Source organism: Bombina bombina, chromosome 2, assembly GCF_027579735.1.
Source record: "Bombina bombina isolate aBomBom1 chromosome 2, aBomBom1.pri, whole genome shotgun sequence".
Lineage (NCBI taxonomy): Eukaryota > Metazoa > Chordata > Amphibia > Anura > Bombinatoridae > Bombina > Bombina bombina.
Window position 1 is genome coordinate 1,061,755,731 of NC_069500.1, and position 20,787 is coordinate 1,061,776,517.

General features: G+C 42.5%; 1 protein-coding gene across 1 annotated transcript in view; it reads right to left on the reverse strand.

Annotated features, from left to right (window-relative positions):
- ELF2 (E74 like ETS transcription factor 2) overlaps nt 1–20,787 on the reverse strand; it is a 453,216-nt gene that overhangs the window by 325,443 nt on the left and 106,986 nt on the right. The window lies entirely within an intron of this gene.

Sequence of the window (20,787 nt, forward strand, 5' to 3'; positions counted from 1 at the left end):
GGGTATGGGTTAAATAAGCCCATCCCTGATATTCTGTGCAAGTTGCAGTAAGAAGCAAAGTAATGGGTACACAGTATAAATGAATGTAATGCATCACATATTGAGATTCAATGTATGACTCACCTAAAGGCTTTGCCTTGACACTGGCCGGTGAGTTTAGCTGCATAGGCTAAAAATATGGTACTAATAACCACATACATTTACCTTTTTTCAAGTTTAAAGAGATAGTGTACAAGTAAATAATTTGTCTTATTGAATGAATAGGGGGGAGGTAACTGATATTAACAGAAAAATATGCAGGTGTTTTTGAGAGCTAAACCATAAAGGGTCTCTAATGATAAAACTAACTTTGCTGTGGGATTATCCTTTCCTTTTTCCTTTTTGTTGTTGTTATGCATCTGATTGGATGGGAAGAGCAGACAGGACTGTAGAGGCTGAATATATAACGGTTTTATTATATGGTAATTTTTTCCATCTATAACTTCCTCTTGTTTTCTGCAAACAATCTCCCACTGGGTACTTAAATAGGCTGCATTTAATGCTTATTTCTCGTTTTCATTATAGGCATTAATGTTATGTTATTAATGATTTAATGAGTTTATCATTTTTGCTTTTTATGGACTTCCTGATATTTAACAACAATATCTATGCTAAAAAGCACATTATGAACGGCTATATGCCGAATCACTTGGATTGAGAAGTGAACTATTGTACGCCAAAGACGATATAAAGGTCTTGATACATAGTCCTATAATATTGAACTATTGTACACCAAAGACGATATAAAGGTCTTGATACATAGTCCTATAATATTTAAAGGGACAGTCTAGTCCAAAATAAACTTTCATAATTCAGATAGAGAATGTAATTTTAAACAATTTTCAAATTTACTTTTATCACCAATTTTGCTTTGTTCTCTTGGTATTCTTAGTTGAAAGCTAAACCTAGGAGATTCATATGCTAATTTCTAAGCCCTTGAAGGCCGCCTCTTCTCTCAGGGCATGTTGACCGTTTTTCACCACTAGAGGGTATTAGTTCATGTGTGTCATATAGATAACACTGTGCTCACGCACGGGGAGTTCCAGCGAGCCAGCTCTGATTGGCTAAAATGGATGTCTGTCAAAAGAACTGAAATAAGGGAGCAGTTTGCAGAGGCTTAGAAACAAGGTAATCACAGAGGTTAAAAGTGTATTTATATAACTGTGTTGGTTATGCAAACTAGGGAATGGGTAACAAGAAGGTATTATCTATCTTTTTAAACAATAAAAATTCTGGTGTAGACTGTCCCTTTAAGGACACAGATACCAAATTTACTATGCATGGTCTACTATAATATGTACAATATGTATACGTCTGGCAAATAACCGCTGACAACTAAAATCCCCATTCCATATACTGTCCAGGTTATACCTTCCAGTTTTTATGGGGGGGGGGGGGGTTGGAGTTGTCGTTTTCATTTCGGCCATCTGTTTATACCTATGATATATGTTACAGCAGTATATATATATATATATATATATATATATATATATATACATACAACTTTAGCTTGCAGTCTGGTTAACCCTTTGCGACTAGTCTGTTTTTATATGACATAGCAATGCACTTTACTATTTTGTTTCTTTTTACTTTCTATACTTCACTTAATGTATTGACACTTTGTATATAGATTTCCTAATAAGGGCATTCTGATGCCGGGCTGATTTCCTGTATTTTAAGTGGGTATATTGCGACTCACTAGGTATTTAATTCTCTGTTCTTACCGTATTATATATACAAATGAGCTTATGGGTCTGCACCTGATATACTTTTGAACGGCATCTGTGTATGTACCTAAATGGACATACTTTATATTAATAAAATGTCAACCGCGACCAACATTTTCTGAACCCCTTTCAAATAAAAGTGATTTTACTTATCACAGTAGAATTATAATTCATGAACTTATTTGGATATCATCAATTCCAAAACTTGATCTTTAATACTGGATTAATTCTTTCAAGATGATTTAGGAGATGTGTTATCACCAGATACAATTTTTGACTTTGTCCTTAGAAATATTAACCTAAATAATAATAAATACAAAAGGCTACAGAGTGTATAATCCTAATTCCATGATGTAACAATTGTAAAATACAAGTCTGAATTTAAACTAAATTTTTTCCCCTCAAAACCATAAAAAAGGAAATTAAAGGGACACTGAACCCAACTTTTTTTTCTTTCATGATTCAGACAGAGCATGCAATTTTAAGCAACTTTCTAATTTACTCCTATTATCAATTTTTCTTGATTCTCTTGCTGTCCAATCAGCAAGGACAACCCAGTATGTTCCCCAAAAATGGGCCGGCATCTAAACTTATATTCTTGCTTTTCAAGAAGAGAATGAAAAACAAATTGATAATTGATAAGATTGCATGCTCTATCTGAATCACGAAAGAAAACATTTGGGTTCAGTGTCCGTTTAACTTTTCATTGAAATCTATTATTTTTATCAGCTCAACTACAGCAATCCCTTGGGTGATTTCATCCAAGTAGAGAGGAAGAAAGAAATCAGGGGAATTAGTTTTTTTTCTGCGGAGAGAGGGACATTACCTAGGCAGCTGGTCTACAGAGAAATGGATATTGCATACACTCAGGAGTATTTCTGAAAGAACAATACCACCAGCATTTGAATATGATTTTAAAATGACATGTATCCTTCTTTTGATTACCCAAAATCACATAGCCGTTCTAATTATGATCATGTTATGCAGAGTAAATTATTTCCTTAGTCTTCAAGACAGATAAACTTTAAATATTATTTACTTTTGCAGTCTAAAAATTGTGACACCCCCATCCAACAAGCTTATGAAAGACTCACAGATATACTCTGCTGCTAAAGTTGATGAAGCTAACTGCTCCGATGGATTTATTGAATTTTAGAGAAAACATATTTGCATTTGGAAGTTTTCTTCATGGTGAGAATAAACTAACTGCAGTGGACACAATCAGTAGGCTGGGTAGCACTTGTACTGAATGGAAAGCTCCTTCTTTCATATTATCCCTTGTGACAACATAAGCAAACTCCTAGGCAGGTGCAGGCTGGGAAAAGATGACAACTGTTGCATAAACCCTAATATGATTTAAGAACAAGATAGTGCTCTGCAAAACAAATTCCCCATCTTTGCCAACAGATCTTTTAACATAGGGTAGATTTTTACTGTGGCTAAAAAAGGTGATAAATGTTATACATACAGCATAGTAATTTGAGACTTTTGGGAATAAATAACAATAACATGCAATTAAATTCAAGCTAAAAGTAGTATCTTTCTTACTATACTCTAGACGGCCATAAGCGAACAACTGAAAATTTCCAGTCATGCTATTTCATCTGTGTGTGCATGTGTTCCTTGTGCAGATCAGAAACATACGTATATTAGTATATGCACTGATGCATTATACCATAAACAACATACAAAATATAGTGATGTAAAAATACTGAAACTCTCAGTCTTCACTAGGCCAAATGAATGCAGCAGCAGCATCTTTACTGTGCACAGAGCACAAGCTGTGGCAATCAATGGCTTATTATGACATATGGGGAAGTAGAGAAAACAATGATACCCATGTTCATACATAGTAACAGACTACAAAGGCTTTGTTTCATCAGCAATTAAAATGTGTTGTACTAAAATGTGTATTACATAAATTTGCACTAAAAAATGTAAATTAAAACAAGAATTCAAAAGCATAATTTACTTATGCTATGGGTCAGATTACAAGTGGAGCTAGAAGTAAGCTTTTTGCGTAAGTCGGGTAGCACTTGTATTAAGTTGAAAGTAAACTGTTTTCGCTAGTGCTAACCTGATGCGGGTAAAAAGCCGACGTATTCCCCCATAGAAGTCAATGGAGCAAAAACGTGGGGCAAAAAAACAGAATTTATGTTTACCTGATAAATTACTTTCTCCAACGGTGTGTCCGGTCCACGGCGTCATCCTTACTTGTGGGATATTCTCTTCCCCAACAGGAAATGGCAAAGAGCCCAGCAAAGCTGGTCACATGATCCCTCCTAGGCTCCGCCTACCCCAGTCATTCGACCGACGTAAAGGAGGAATATTTGCATAGGAGAAACCATATGTTACCGTGGTGACTGTAGTTAAAGAAAATAAATTATCAGACCTGATTAAAAAAAAAACCAGGGCGGGCCGTGGACCGGACACACCGTTGGAGAAAGTAATTTATCAGGTAAACATAAATTCTGTTTTCTCCAACATAGGTGTGTCCGGTCCACGGCGTCATCCTTACTTGTGGGAACCAATACCAAAGCTTTAGGACACGGATGAAGGGAGGGAGCAAATCAGGTCACCTAAATGGAAGGCACCACGGCTTGCAAAACCTTTCTCCCAAAAATAGCCTCAGAAGAAGCAAAAGTATCAAATTTGTAAAATTTAGAAAAAGTGTGCAGTGAAGACCAAGTCGCTGCCTTACATATCTGATCAACAGAAGCCTCGTTCTTGAAGGCCCATGTGGAAGCCACAGCCCTAGTGGAGTGAGCTGTGATTCTTTCAGGAGGCTGCCGTCCGGCAGTCTCATAAGCCAATCGGATAATGCTTTTAATCCAGAAGGAGAGAGAGGTAGAAGTTGCTTTTTGACCTCTCCGTTTACCAGAATAAACAACAAACAAAGCCAAAGTTTGTCTGAAAACCTTAGTAGCTGCTAAGTAAAATTTGAGAGCACGAACTACATCCAAGTTGTGCAACAAACGTTCCTTCTTTGAAACTGGATTAGGACACAAAGAAGGCACAACTATCTCCTGGTTAATGTCTTTGTTAGAAACAACTTTTGGAAGAAAACCAGGTTTAGTACGCAAAACCACCTTATCTGCATGGAACACCAGATAAGGAGAAGAACACTGCAGAGCAGATAATTCTGAAACTCTTCTAGCAGAAGAAATTGCAACCAAAAACAAAACTTTCCAAGATAATAACTTAATATCAACGGAATGTAAGGGTTCAAACGGAACCCCCTGAAGAACTGAAAGAACTAGGTTGAGACTCCAAGGAGGAGTCAAAATTTTGTAAACAGGCTTGATTCTAACCAGAGCCTGAACAAAGGCTAGAACATCTGGCACAGCTGCCAGCTTTTTGTGAAGTAACACAGACAAGGCAGAAATCTGTCCCATCAAGGAACTTGCAGATAATCCTTTTTCCAATCCTTCTCGAAGGAAGGATAGACTCTTAGGAATCTTAACCTTGTCCCAAGGGAATCCTGCAGATTCACACCAACAGATATACCAAATTATGTGGTAATTTTCTGGTTACAGGCTTTCAGGCCTGAACAAGAGTATTAATAACAGAATCTGAGAACCCTCGCTTTGATAAGATCAAGCGTTCAATCTCCAAGCAGTCAGCTGGAGTGGGTCGAACGGACCTAGAACAAGAAGGTCTCGTCTCAAAGGTAGCTTCCATGGTGGAGCCGATGACATATTCACCAGATCTGTATACCAAGTCCTGCGTGGCCACGCAGGAGCTATCAAAATCACCGACGCCCTCTCCTGATTGATCCTGGCTACCAGCCTGGGGATGAGAGGAAACGGCGGGAACACATAAGCTAGTTTGAAGGTCCAAGGTGCTACTAGTGCATCCACTAGAGCCGCCTTGGGATCCCTGGATCTGTACCCGTAGTAAGGAACTCTGAAGTTCTGACGAGAGGCCATCAGATCCATGTCTGGAATGCCCCACGGTTGAGTGACTTGGGCAAAGATTTCCGGATGGAGTTCCCACTCCCCCGGATGCAATGTCTGACGACTCAGAAAATCCGCTTCCCAATTTTCCACTCCTGGGATGTGGATAGCAGACAGGTGGCAGGAGTGAGACTCCGCCCATAGAATGATTTTGGTCACTTCTTCCATCGCTAGGGAACTCCTTGTTCCCCCCTGATGGTTGATGTATGAACTTGGCCCTCGCTAGCTGAGGCCAAGCTTTGAGAGCATTGAATATCGCTCTCAGTTCCAGAATATTTATCGGTAGAAGAGATTCTACCCGAGACCAAAGACCCTGAGCTTTCAGGGATCCCCAGACCGCGCCCCAGCCCATCAGACTGGCGTCGGTCGTGACAATGACCCACTCTGGTCTGCGGAAGGTCATCCCTTGTGACAGGTTGTCCAGGGACAGCCACCAACGGAATGAGTCTCTGGTCCTCTGATTTACTTGTATCTTCGGAGACAAGTCTGAATAGTCCCCATTCCACTGACTGAGCAGGAACAGTTGTAATGGTCTTAGATGAATGCGCACAAAAGGAACTATGTCCATTGCCGCTACCATCAAACCTATCACTTCCATGCACTGCGCTATGGAAGGAAGAGGAACGGAATGAAGTATCCGACAAGAGTCTAGAAGTTTTGTTTTTCTGGCTTCTGTCAGAAAAATCCTCATTTCTAAGGAGTCTATTATAGTTCCCAAGAAGGGAACCCTCGTTGACGGAGATAGAGAACTCTTTTCCACGTTCACTTTCCATCCGTGAGATCTGAGAAAGGCCAGGACAATGTCCGTGTGAGCCTTTACTTGAGGAAGGGACGACGCTCGAATCAGAATGTCGTCCAAGTAAGGTACTACAGCAATGCCCCTTGGTCTTAGCACCGCCAGAAGGGACCCTAGTACCTATGAGAAAATCCTAGGAGCAGTGGCTAATCCGAAAGAAAACGCCACGAACTGGAAATGCTTGTCCAGGAATTCAAACCTTAGGAACCGATGATGTTCCTTGTGGATAGGAATATGTAGATACGCATCCTTGAAATCCACCTTGGTCATGAATTGACCTTCCTGGATGGAAGGAAGAAGTGTTCGAATGGTTTCCATCTTGAACGATGGAACCTAGAGAAACTTGTTCAAGATCTTGAGATCTAAGATTGGTCTGAACGTTCCCTCTTTTTTGGGAACTATGAACAGATTGGAGTAGAACCCCATCCCTTGTTCTCCTAATGGAACAGGATGAATCACTCCCATTTTTAGCAGGTCTTCTACCCAATGTAAGAATGCCTGTCTTCTTATGTGGTCTGAAGACAACTGAGACCTGTGGAACCTCCCCCTTGGAGGAAGCCCCTTGAACTCCAGAGAATAACCTTGGGAGACTATTTCTAGCGCCCAAGGGTCCAGAACATCTCTTGCCCCAGCCTGAGCGAAGAGAGAGAGTCTGCCCCCCACCAGATCCGGTCCCGGATCGGGGGCCCGCATTTCATGCTGTCTTGGTAGCAGTGGCAGGTTTCCTGGCCTGCTTTCCTTTGTTCCAGCCTTGCATAGGTCTCCAGGCTGGATTGGCTTGAGAAGTATTACCTTCCTGCTTAGAGGACGTAGCCCTTGGGGCTGATCCGTTTCTGCGAAAGGGACGAAACTTAGGTTTATTTTTGGTCTTGAAAAGACCTATCCTGAGGAAGGGCGTGGCCCTTGCCCCCAGTGATATCAGAGATAATCTCTTTCAAGTCAGGGCCAAAGAGTGTTTTCCCCTTGAAAGGAATGTCAAGCAATTTGTTCTTGGAAGACGCATCCGCTGCCCAAGATTTTAACCAAAGCGCTCTGCGCCACAATAGCAAACCCAGAATTTTTTCGCCGCTAACCTAGCCAATTGCAAGGTGGCGTCTAGGGTGAAAGAATTAGCCAATTTAAGAGCACGAATTCTGTCCATAATCTCCTCATAAGAAGAAGAATTACTAATAATCGCCTTTCCTAGCTCAAACTAGAAACACGCGGCTGCAGTGACAGGGACAATGCATGCAATTGGTTGTAGAAGGGAACCTTGCTGAACAAACATCTTTAGCAGACCTTCTAATTTTTTATCCATAGGATCTTGGAAAGCACAACTATCTTCTATGGGTATAGTGGCGCGTTTGTGTAGAGTAGAAACCGCCCCCTCGACCTTGGGGACTGTCTGCCATCAGTCCTCTCTGGTGTCGACTATAGGAAAACAATTTTATAAATATGGGGGGAGGTACTAAAGGTATACCGGGCCTGTCCCATTCTGTACTAACAATGTACGCCACCCGCTTGGATATAGGAAAAGCTTCGGGGGGCCCCGGGGCCTCTAAGAACTTTTCCATTTTACATAGTGGTTCTGGAATGACCAGATAATCACAATCATCCAAATTGGATAACACCTCCTTAAGCAGAGCGCGGAGATGTTCCAACTTAAATTTAAAAGTAATCACATCAGGTTCAGCTTGTTGAGAAATGTTTCCTGAATCTGAAATTTCTCCCTCAGACAAAACCTCCCTGGCCCCCTCAGACTGGTGTAGGGGCCCTTCAGAAACCATATCATCAGCGTTCTCATGCTCTACAGAATTTTCTAAAACAGAGCAGTCGCGCTTTCACTGATAAGTGGGCATATTGGCTAAAATGTTTTTGATAGAATTATCCATTACAGCCGTTAAATGTTGCATAGTAAGGAGTATTGGCGCACTAGATGTACTAGGGGCCTCCTGTATGGGCAAGACTGGTGTAGACGAAGGAGGGGATGATGCAGTACCATGCTTACTCCCCTCACTTGAGGAATCATCTTGGGCATCATTTTTACTAAATTTTTTTATGACATAAAATACATATAGTTAAATGAGAAGGAACCTTGGTTTCCCCACAGTCAGAACACAATCTATCTGGTAGTTCAGACATGTTAAACAGGCATAAACTTGATAACAAAGCACAAAAAACGTTTTAAAATAAAACCGTTACTGTCACTTTAAATTTTAAACTAAACACACTTTATTACTGCAATTGCGAAAAAGTATGAAGGAATTGTTCAAAATTCACCAAAATTTCACCACAGTGTCTTAAAGCCTTAAAAGTATTGCACACCAAATTTGGAAGCTTTAACCCTTAAAATAACGGAACCGGAGCCGTTTTTATATTTAACCCCTTTACAGTCCCTGGAATCTGCTTTGCTGAGACCCAACCAAGCCCAAAGGGGAATACGATACCAAATGATGCCTTCAGAAAGACCTTTCTATGTATCAGAGCTCCACACACATGCAGCTGCATGCCATGCTGTCCTCAAAAACAAGTGCGCCATACCGGCGCGAAAATGAGACTCTGCCTATGCTTTGGGAAAGCCCCTAAAGAATAAGGTGTCTAAAACAGTGCCTGCCGATATTATTATATCAAAATACCCAGATAAAATGATTCCTCAAGGCTAAATATGTGTTAATAATCAATCGATTTAGCCCAGAAAAAGTCTACAGTTTAAATAAGCCCTTGTGAAGCCCTTATTTACAATCGTAATAAACATGGCTTACCGGATCCCATAGGGAAAATGACAGCTTCCAGCATTACATCGTCTTGTTAGAATGTGTCATACCTCAAGCAGCAAGGGACTGCAAACTGTTCCCCCAACTGAAGTTAATTGCTCTCAACAGTCCTGTGTGGAACAGCCATGGATTTTAGTTACGGTTGCTAAAATCATTTTCCTCATACAAACAGAATTCTTCATCTCTTTTCTGTTTCTGAGTAAATAGTACGTACCAGCACTATTTGAAAATAACAAACTCTTGATTGAATAATGAAAAACTACAGTTAAACACTAAAAAACTCTAAGCCATCTCCGTGGAGATGTTGCCTGTACAACGGCAAAGAGAATGACTGGGGTAGGCGGAGCCTAGGAGGGATCATGTGACCAGCTTTGCTGGGCTCTTTGCCATTTCCTGTTGGGGAAGAGAATATCCCACAAGTAAGGATGACGCCGTGGACCGGACACACCTATGTTGGAGAAAAACCTAACAACCTACTCGCGCGCAAACACGTTCACATATTCTCATGTACGCTAACCTGACATGAAACTTTTAATATTTCACATCCTTCACATAGAAGAATATCTTATATTTATTCATAAATACATATTTCTACATATATCTGATGGTATTTTGTTACAATATAGATCTATATATTTGAAGGGTCTTATTTATACTTTGTGTTTTTACCAAGGATACAAGAATGTAATTAATTTTACTGAGCCCATTTTTCTGTTGCCTTAGGCTTTTACACCATGTAACACATATAGCTCTCAGTGTTCGACAGAATATTTTTCTGACAGGTTGGCATTATGGAGTAGCCGGGTGAGGATGTGATATTCTAACATTTTCTGTTATTTAGAAATGGTACTTTAGAAATCCAAAGCAAAGCTTCATAATTTTACAAAAATGATTTAATGAGTTGTGCAAATAACGTACATCGGGAAAAAAAAATATTAGATAATTTTAGCTTATTTCTGCCTAATATTTCAGTCAAGTGGTGTACCCATTATCTAGGTCCTGGGGGAGAATACGGAGCTCCAGTGAGCACTTTTCCCTCACACATCTGTCTGGGAAAGACTTTGTTGATGTAGTATAACTACCTTGTGTCTTGTTGCCGTGCTCAGTCTTGCCATGGGCCTAGATTTATTAAGCTGTAATATTTAAGAAGCAGAAACTGCTTCATTTTCCTCTCTGCCACCTCAGAGGTGAAAATCAATCACCCTGACAGTCACTCAGAGTGACTGACATGCCCTGCTCTAGCGCTGTTGCTTGCACCAGAGCAGGGGCGCGGCACTACACAAGTGGTGATTGCAGACAGACAGGTTCATTATATGCAGGGATGGTAAATTTTGCACATGGTGTATGACATTAGCCTCACCTTGTCAGCAGAGTTTGGCTGTTCCTCATCAGTTTTATTCCTCCTACATAGCTGTTTGTTTCAGTTAATGATTGTGTTTCAGCCTACATATTAAATTGTTTAATCATGCACCTGACTATATGCTTACAAAACCCCTGAGGTTGTGCAAATGTAACTAGAAGAACTGATGCTGTTTTGAAGACAAAGGGAGGTAACAAGTAATAATTTGATTTAGAGTTTTCTTCTTTTCACTTACTTAAAAGGGACACTGTACCCAATTTTTTTTCTTTTGTGATTCAGATAGAGCATGCAATTTTAAGCAACTTTCTAATTTACTTCTATTATCAATTTTTCTTCGTTCTCTTGATATCTTTATTTGAAAAAGAAGGCATCTAAGCTGAGGAGCCAGCACATTTGTGGTTCAGAACCATGGACAACAATTGTTTATTGGTGCTGCCCAATCAGCAAGGACAACCCAGGTTGCTCACCAAAAATGGGCCGGCATCTAAACTTAAATTCTTGCTTTTCAAATAAACAAGCCAAGAGAATGAAGAAAATTTAATAATAGGAGTATATTAGAAAGTTGCTTCAATTTGCATGCTCTATCTGAATCACAAAAGAAAAAATTTGGGTACAGTGTCCCTTTAATGTGATGGTAAATTTTACATGTTTTAAAATCAGGCCTGAAATGTAATCCATATTTTAGAAGGACTTTAAAGGGATAGGAAAGTTAATATTAAATTTGCATGATTCAGATAGAGCATGAAATTTTAAGACACTTTAAAAATCACTTCTTTTTTCAAATATTCTTTGTTCTCTTGGTATCCCTTGTTGAAAAAGAATACACACATATCCTACACTAGTGGGAGCTAGCTGCTGATTGGTGCCTGCACACATTTGTCTCTTGTAATTGGCTGACTAGATGTGTTCAGCTAGCTGCCAGTAATGCAGTGCTGTTACTTCAGCAAAAGGATAACGAGAATTAAGCAAATTTGACAATAGAAGTAAATTGGAAAGTTGTTTGAAATTGTATGTTCTATTCAAATCATGTGTGGGTTTCCTGTCCCGTTTAATTGATCACTTCTAAAGAAGATGCGCTGTAACTTACTTTTTAATCTAGCTATGCCATTCTAATACCCCGTGCTCTGGCCGCCCACTGCAATTGCAACAATATGATTAAAGGTTTCCACTTTAACCCCTTAATGACAACTGACGTACCAGGTACGTCATGCAAAAACTAGCAGTTAATGACAATGGACGTACCTGGTACGTCAGTTGTCTAACAGAGTGCTGGAAGCCATCACAAATGCTTCCAGCAGCTCTGAGGGTATTGCAGTGATGCCTCGATATGGAGGCATCCTGCAATACCACTTTACAAGCCTCCGATGCAAAGAGAGCCACTCTGTGGCCCTCTCTGCACCGGTAGCGATAGTGCCAGACTGCCAGTGTCCACTATCCGGGTGTGAAGGTGCGTGCGCGCGTGCACGATGCGCGTGCACGATGGGATGAGTGTGCACGTGAACGTGCATGTGTGTTCACGGTGCGCGCGTGCACATGCGCACATTATCCACACTGACACCAATGAATGGGGGCAAAAAAGGGAGAAAACAGAATTTATGTTTACCTGATAAATTACTTTCTCCAACGGTGTGTCCGGTCCACGGCGTCATCCTTACTTGTGGGATATTCTCTTCCCCAACAGGAAATGGCAAAGCTGGTCACATGATCCCTCCTAGGCTCCGCCTTCCCCAGTCATTCGACCGACGTAAAGGAGGAATATTTGCATAGGAGAAATCATATGATACCGTGGTGACTGTAGTTAGAGAAAATAAATCATCAGACCTGATTAAAAAACCAGGGCGGGCCGTGGACCGGACACACCGTTGGAGAAAGTAATTTATCAGGTAAACATAAATTCTGTTTTCTCCAACATAGGTGTGTCCGGTCCACGGCGTCATCCTTACTTGTGGGAACCAATACCAAAGCTTTAGGACACGGATGATGGGAGGGAGCAAATCAGGTCACCTAGATGGAAGGCACCACGGCTTGCAAAACCTTTCTCCCAAAAATAGCCTCAGAAGAAGCAAAAGTATCAAATTTGTAAAATTTGGTAAAAGTGTGCAGTGAAGACCAAGTCGCTGCCTTACATATCTGATCAACAGAAGCCTCGTTCTTGAAGGCCCATGTGGAAGCCACGGCCCTAGTGGAATGAGCTGTGATTCGTTCAGGAGGCTGCCGTCCGGCAGTCTCATAAGCCAATCTGATGATGCTTTTAAGCCAAAAAGAGAGAGAGGTAGAAGTTGCTTTTTGACCTCTCCTTTTACCAGAATAAACAACAAACAAGGAAGATGTTTGTCTGAAATCTTTTGTAGCATCTAAATAGAATTTTAGAGCACGAACTACATCCAGATTGTGCAACAAACGTTCCTTCTTTGAAACTGGATTCGGACACAAAGAAGGCACGACTATCTCCTGGTTAATGTTTTTGTTAGAAACAACTTTCGGAAGAAAACCAGGTTTAGTACGCAAAACCACCTTATCTGCATGGAACACCAGATAAGGAGGAGAACACTGCAGAGCAGATAACTCTGAAACTCTTCTAGCAGAAGAAATTGCAACCAAAAACAAAACTTTCCAAGATAATAACTTGATATCAACGGAATGTAGGGGTTCAAACGGAACCCCCTGAAGAACTGAAAGAACTAAATTGAGACTCCAAGGAGGAGTCAAAGGTTTGTAAACAGGCCTGATTCTAACCAGAGCCTGAACAAAAGCTTGAACATCTGGCACAGCCGCCAGCTTTTTGTGAAGTAAAACAGATAAAGCAGAAATCTGTCCCTTCAAAGAACTTGCAGATAATCCTTTCTCCAAACCTTCTTGAAGAAAGGATAGAATCTTAGGAATTTTTTTCTTGTTCCATGGGAATCCTTTAGATTCACACCAACAGATATATTTTTTCCATATTTTATGGTAGATTTTTCTAGTTACAGGCTTTCTGGCCTGAACAAGAGTATCAATGACAGAATCTGAGAACCCTCGCTTTGATAAAATCAAGCGTTCAATCTCCAAGCAGTCAGTTGGAGTGAGACCAGATTCGGATGTTCGAACGGACCTTGAACAAGAAGGTCCTGTCTCAAAGGTAGCTTCCATGGTGGAGCCGATGACATATTCACCAGGTCTGCATACCAAGTCCTGCGTGGCCACGCAGGAGCTATCAAGATCACCGATGCCCTCTCCTGATTGATCCTGGCTACCAGCCTGGGGATGAGAGGAAACGGTGGAAATACATAAGCTAGGTTGAAGGTCCAAGGTGCTACTAGTGCATCTACTAGAGTCGCCTTGGGATCCCTGGATCTGGACCCGTAGCAAGGAACCTTGAAGTTCTGACGAGAGGCCATCAGATCCATGTCTGGAATGCCCCACAATTGAGTTATTTGGGCAAAGATTTCCGGATGGAGTTCCCACTCCCCCGGATGAAAAGTCTGACGACTCAGAAAATCCGCTTCCCAATTTTCCACTCCTGGGATGTGGATTGCAGACAAGTGGCAGGAGTGAGTCTCCGCCCACTGAATGATTTTGGTCACTTCTTCCATCGCCAGGGAACTCCTTGTTCCCCCCTGATGGTTGATATACGCAACAGTCGTCATGTTGTCTGATTGAAACCGTATGAATTTGGCCTTTGCTAGCTGAGGCCAAGCCTTGAGAGCATTGAATATCGCTCTCAGTTCCAGAATGTTTATCGGGAGAAGAGATTCTTCCCGAGATCAAAGACCCTGAGCTTTCAGGGGTTCCCAGACCGCGCCCCAGCCCACCAGACTGGCGTCGGTCGTGACAATGACCCACTCTGGTCTGCGGAAGCTCATCCCCTGTGACAGGTTGTCCAGGGTCAGCCACCAACGGAGTGAATCTCTGGTCCTCTGATCTACTTGTATCGTCGGAGACAAGTCTGTATAATCCCCATTCCACTGACTGAGCATGCACAGTTGTAATGGTCTCAGATGAATTCGCGCAAAAGGAACTATGTCCATTGCCGCGACCATCAAACCTATTACTTCCATGCACTGTGCTATGGAAGGAAGAAGAACAGAATGAAGTACTTGACAAGAGCTTAGAAGTTTTGATTTTCTGGCCTCTGTCAGAAAAATCCTCATTTCTAAGGAGTCTATTATTGTTCCCAAGAAGGGAACTCTTGTTGACGGAGATAGAGAACTTTTTTCTACGTTCACTTTCCACCCGTGAGATCTGAGAAAGGCCAGGACAATGTCCGTATGAGCCTTTGCTTGTGGTAGGGACGACGCTTGAATCAGTATGTCGTCCAAGTAAGGTACTACTGCAATGCCCCTTGGTCGTAGCACCGCTAGAAGGGACCCTAGTACCTTTGTGAAAATTCTTGGAGCAGTGGCTAATCCGAATGGAAGTGCCACAAACTGGTAATGCTTGTCCAGAAAGGCGAACCTTAGGAACCGATGATGTTCCTTGTGGATAGGAATATGTAGATACGCATCCTTTAAATCCACCGTGGTCATGAATTGACCTTCCTGGATGGAAGGAAGAATTGTCCGAATGGTTTCCATTTTGAACGATGGAACCTTGAGAAACTTGTTTAGGATCTTGAGATCTAAGATTGGTCTGAATGTTCCCTCTTTTTTGGGAACTATGAACTGATTGGAGTAGAATCCCATCCCTTGTTCTCCTAATGGAACAGGATGAATCACTCCCATTTTTAACAGGTCTTCTACACAATGTAAGAATGCCTGTCTTTTTATGTGGTCTGAAGACAATTGAGACCTGTGGAACCTCCCCCTTGGGGGAAGCTCCTTGAATTCCAGAAGATAACCTTGGGAGACTATTTCTAGCGCCCAAGGATCCAGAACATCTCTTGCCCAAGCCTGAGCGAAGAGAGAAAGTCTGCCCCCCACCAGATCCGGTCCCGGATCGGGGGCCAACATCTCATGCTGTCTTGGTAGCAGTGGCAGGTTTCTTGGCCTGCTTACCTTTGTTCCAGCCTTGCATTGGCCTCCAGGCTGGCTTGGTTTGAGAAGTATTACCCTCTTGCTTAGAGGATGTAGAACTTGGGGCTGGTCCGTTTCTGCGAAAGGGACGAAAATTTGGTTTATTTTTAGCCTTGAAAGACCTATCCTGAGGAAGGGCGTGGCCCTTACCCCCAGTGATATCTGAAATAATCTCTTTCAAGTCAGGGCCAAACAGTGTTTTCCCCTTGAAAGGTATGTTAAGCAATTTGTTCTTGGAAGACGCATCCGCTGACCAAGATTTTAGCCAAAGCGCTCTGCGCGCCACAATAGCAAACCCCGAATTTTTCGACGCTAATCTAGCCAATTGCAAAGTGGCGTCTAAAGTAAAAGAGTTAGCCAATTTGAGAGCATGAATTCTGTCCATAATCTCCTCATAAGAAGAATCTTTATTGAGCGACTTTTCTAGTTCATCGAACCAGAAACACGCTGCTGTAGTGACAGGAACAATGCATGAAATTGGTTGTAGAAGGTAACCTTGCTGAACAAACATCTTTTTAAGCAAACCCTCTAATTTTTTATCCATAGGATCTTTGAAAGCACAACTATCTTCTATAGGGATAGTAGTGCGTTTGTTTAGAGTAGAAACCGCCCCCTCGACCTTGGGGACTGTCTGCCATAAGTCCTTTCTGGGGTCGACCATAGGAAACAATTTCTTAAATATAGGGGGAGGGACAAAAGGTATGCCGGGCCTTTCCCATTCTTTGTTTACAATGTCCGCCACCCGCTTGGGTATAGGAAAAGCTTCGGGGGGCCCCGGGACCTCTAGGAACTTGTCCATCTTACATAATTTCTCTGGAATGACCAAATTCTCACAATCATCCAGAGTAGATAACACCTCCTTAAGCAGAGCGCAGAGATGTTCCAATTTAAATTTGAATGTAATCAGGTTCAGCTTGTTGAGAAATTTTCCCTGAATCTGAAATTTCTCCCTCAGACAAAACCTCCCTGGCCCCCTCAGATTGATGTAGGGGCATTTCAGAACCATTATCATCAGCGTCCTCATGCTCTTCAGTATTTTCTAAAACAGAGCAGTCGCGCTTTCGCTGATAAGTGGGCATTTTGGCTAAAATGTTTTTGATAGAATTATCCATTACAGCCGTTAATTGTTGCATAGTAAGGAGTATTGGCGCACTAGATGTACTAGGGGCCTCCTGTGTGGGCAAGACTGGCGTAGACGAAGGGGGGGATGATGCAGTACCATGCTTACTCCCCTCACTTGAGGAATCATCTTGGGCATCATTTTCTCTAAATTTTGTGTCACATACATCACATCTATTTAAATGAGAAGGAACCTTGGCTTCCTCACATACAGAACATAGTCTATCTGATAGTTCAGACATGTTAAACAGGCATAAACTTGATAACAAAGTACAAAAAACGTTTTAAAATAAAACCGTTACTGTCACTTTAAATTTTAAACTGAACACACTTTATTACTGAAAATGTGAAAAAGTATGAAGGAATTGTTCAAAATTCACCAAAAACAGAATTTATGTTTACCTGATAAATTACTTTCTCCAACGGTGTGTCCGGTCCACGGCGTCATCCTTACTTGTGGGATATTCTCTTCCCCAACAGGAAATGGCAAAGAGCCCAGCAAAGCTGGTCACATGATCCCTCCTAGGCTCCGCCTACCCCAGTCATTCGACCGACGTTAAGGAGGAATATTTGCATAGGAGAAATCATATGGTACCGTGGTGACTGTAGTTAAAGAAAATAAAATATCAGACCTGATTAAAAAAACCAGGGCGGGCCGTGGACCGGACACACCGTTGGAGAAAGTAATTTATCAGGTAAACATAAATTCTGTTTTCTCAAACTTTGGTGTGTCCGGTCCACGGCGTCATCCTTACTTGTGGGAACCAATACCAAAGCTTTAGGACACGGATGAAGGGAGGGAGCAAATCAGGTCACCTAAATGGAAGGCACCACGGCTTGCAAAACCTTTCTCCCAAAAATAGCCTCAGAAGAAGCAAAAGTATCAAACTTGTAAAATTTGGTAAAAGTGTGCAGTGAAGACCAAGTCGCTGCCCTACATATCTGATCAACAGAAGCCTCGTTCTTGAAGGCCCATGTGGAAGCCACAGCCCTAGTGGAATGAGCTGTGATTCTTTCGGGAGGCTGCCGTCCTGCAGTCTCGTAAGCCAATCTGATGATGCTTTTAATCCAAAAGGAGAGAGAGGTAGAAGTTGCTTTTTGACCTCTCCTTTTACCGGAGTAAACAACAAACAAGGAAGATGTTTGTCTAAAATCCTTTGTAGCATCTAAATAGAATTTTAGAGCGCGAACAACATCCAAATTGTGCAACAAACGTTCCTTCTTTGAAACTGGTTTCGGACACAGAGAAGGTACGATAATCTCCTGGTTAATGTTTTTGTTAGAAACAACTTTTGGAAGAAAACCAGGTTTAGTACGTAAAACCACCTTATCTGCATGGAACACCAGATAAGGAGGAGAACACTGCAGAGCAGATAATTCTGAAACTCTTCTAGCAGAAGAAATTGCAACTAAAAACAAAACTTTCCAAGATAATAACTTAATATCAACGGAATGTAAGGGTTCAAACGGAACCCCCTGAAGAACTGAAAGAACTAAATTAAGACTCCAAGGAGGAGTCAAAGGTTTGTAAACAGGCTTAATTCTAACCAGAGCCTGAACAAAAGCTTGAACATCTGGCACAGCTGCCAGCTTTTTGTGAAGTAACACAGACAAGGCAGAAATCTGTCCCTTCAGGGAACTTGCAGATAACCCTTTTTCTAATCCGTCTTGAAGGAAGGATAAAATCTTAGGAATCTTAACCTTGTCCCAAGGGAATCCTTTAGATTCACACCAACAGATATATTTTTTCCAAATCTTGTGGTAAATCTTACTAGTTACAGGCTTTCTGGCCTGAACAAGAGTATCAATAACAGAATCTGAGAATCCTCGCTTCGATAGAATCAAGCGTTCAATCTCCAAGCAGTCAGCTGGAGTGAAACCAGATTCGGATGTTCGAACGGACCCTGAACAAGAAGGTCTCGTCTCAAAGGTAGCTTCCAGGGTGGAGCCGATGACATATTCACCAGATCTGCATACCAAGTCCTGCGTGGCCACGCAGGAGCTATCAAGATCACCGACGCCCTCTCCTGATTGATCCTGGCTACCAGCCTGGGGATGAGAGGAAACGGCGGGAACACATAAGCTAGTTTGAAGGTCCAAGGTGCTACCAGTGCATCCACTAGAGCCGCCTTGGGATCCCTGGATCTGGACCCGTAGCGAGGAACTTTGCAGTTCTGACGAGAGGCCATTAGATCCATGTCTGGAATGCCCCACCGCTGGGTGACTTGGGCAAAGATTTCCGGATGGAGTTCCCACTCCCCCGGATGCAATGTCTGACGACTCAGAAAATCCGCTTCCCAATTTTCCACTCCTGGGATGTGGATAGCAGACAGGTGGCAGGAGTGAGACTCCGCCCATAGAATGATTTTGGTCACTTCTTCCATCGCTAGGGAACTCCTTGTTCCCCCCTGATGGTTGATGTACGCAACAGTCGTCATGTTGTCTGATTGAAACCGTATGAACTTGGTCCTCGCTAGCTGAGGCCAAGCCTTGAGAGCATTGAATATCGCTCTCAGCTCCAGAATATTTATCGGTAGAAGAGATTCTTCCCGAGACCAAAGACCCTGAGCTTTCAGGGATCCCCAGACCGCGCCCCAGCCCATCAGACTGGCGTCGGTCGTGACAATGACCCACTCTGGTCTGCGGAACGTCATCCCTTGTGACAGATTGTCCTGGGACAGCCACCAACGGAGTGAGTCTCTGGTCCTCTGATTTACTTGTATCTTCGGAGACAAGTCTGTATAGTCCCCATTCCACTGACTGAGCATGCACAGTTGTAATGGTCTTAGATGAATGCGCGCAAAAGGAACTATGTCCATTGCCGCTACCATCAACCCGATCACTTCCATGCACTGAGCTATGGAAGGAAGAGGAACGGAATGAAGTATCCGACAAGAGTCTAGAAGTTTTGTTTTTCTGGCCTCTGTTAGAAAGATCCTCATTTCTAAGGAGTCTATAATTGTTCCCAAGAAGGGAACCCTTGTTGACGGGGATAGAGAACTCTTTTCCACGTTCACTTTCCAGCCGTGAGATCTGAGAAAGGCCAGGACGATGTCCGTGTGAGCCTTTGCTTGAGGAAGGGACGACGCTTGAATCAGAATGTCGTCCAGGTAAGGTACTACTGCAATGCCCCTTGGTCTTAGCACCGCTAGAAGGGACCCTAGTACCTTTGTGAAAATCCTTGGAGCAGTGGCTAATCCGAAAGGAAGCGCCACGAACTGGTAATGTTTGTCCAGGAATGCGAACCTTAGGAACCGATGATGTTCCTTGTGGATAGGAATATGTAGATACGCATCCTTTAAATCCACCGTGGTCATGAATTGACCTTCCTGGATGGAAGGAAGAATAGTTCGAATGGTTTCCATCTTGAACGATGGAACCTTGAGAAACTTGTTTAAGATCTTGAGATCTAAGATTGGTCTGAACGTTCCCTCTTTTTTGGGAACTATGAACAGATTGGAGTAGAACCCTATCCCTTGTTCTCTTAGTGGAACAGGATGAATCACTCCCATTTTTAACAGGTCTTCTACACAATGTAAGAACGCCTGTCTTTTTATGTGGTCTGAAGACAACTGAGACCTGTGGAACCTCCCCCTTGGGGGAAGTCCCTTGAATTCCAGAAGATAACCCTGGGAGACTATTTCTAGCGCCCAAGGATCCAGAACATCTCTTGCCCAAGCCTGAGCGAAGAGAGAGAGTCTGCCCCCCACCAGATCCGGTCCCGGATCGGGGGCCAATATTTCATGCTGTCTTGGTAGCAGTGGCAGGTTTCTTGGCCTGCTTTCCCTTATTCCAGCCTTGCATTGGTCTCCAAGCTGGCTTGGCTTGAGAAGTATTACCCTCTTGCTTAGAGGACGTAGCACTTTGGGCTGGTCCGTTTTTACGAAAGGGACGAAAATTAGGTCTATTTTTCGCCTTGAAAGGCCGATCCTGAGGAAGGGCGTGGCCCTTACCCCCAGTGATATCAGAGATAATCTCTTTCAAGTCAGGGCCAAACAGCGTTTTCCCCTTGAAAGGAATGTTTAGTAGCTTGTTCTTGGAAGACG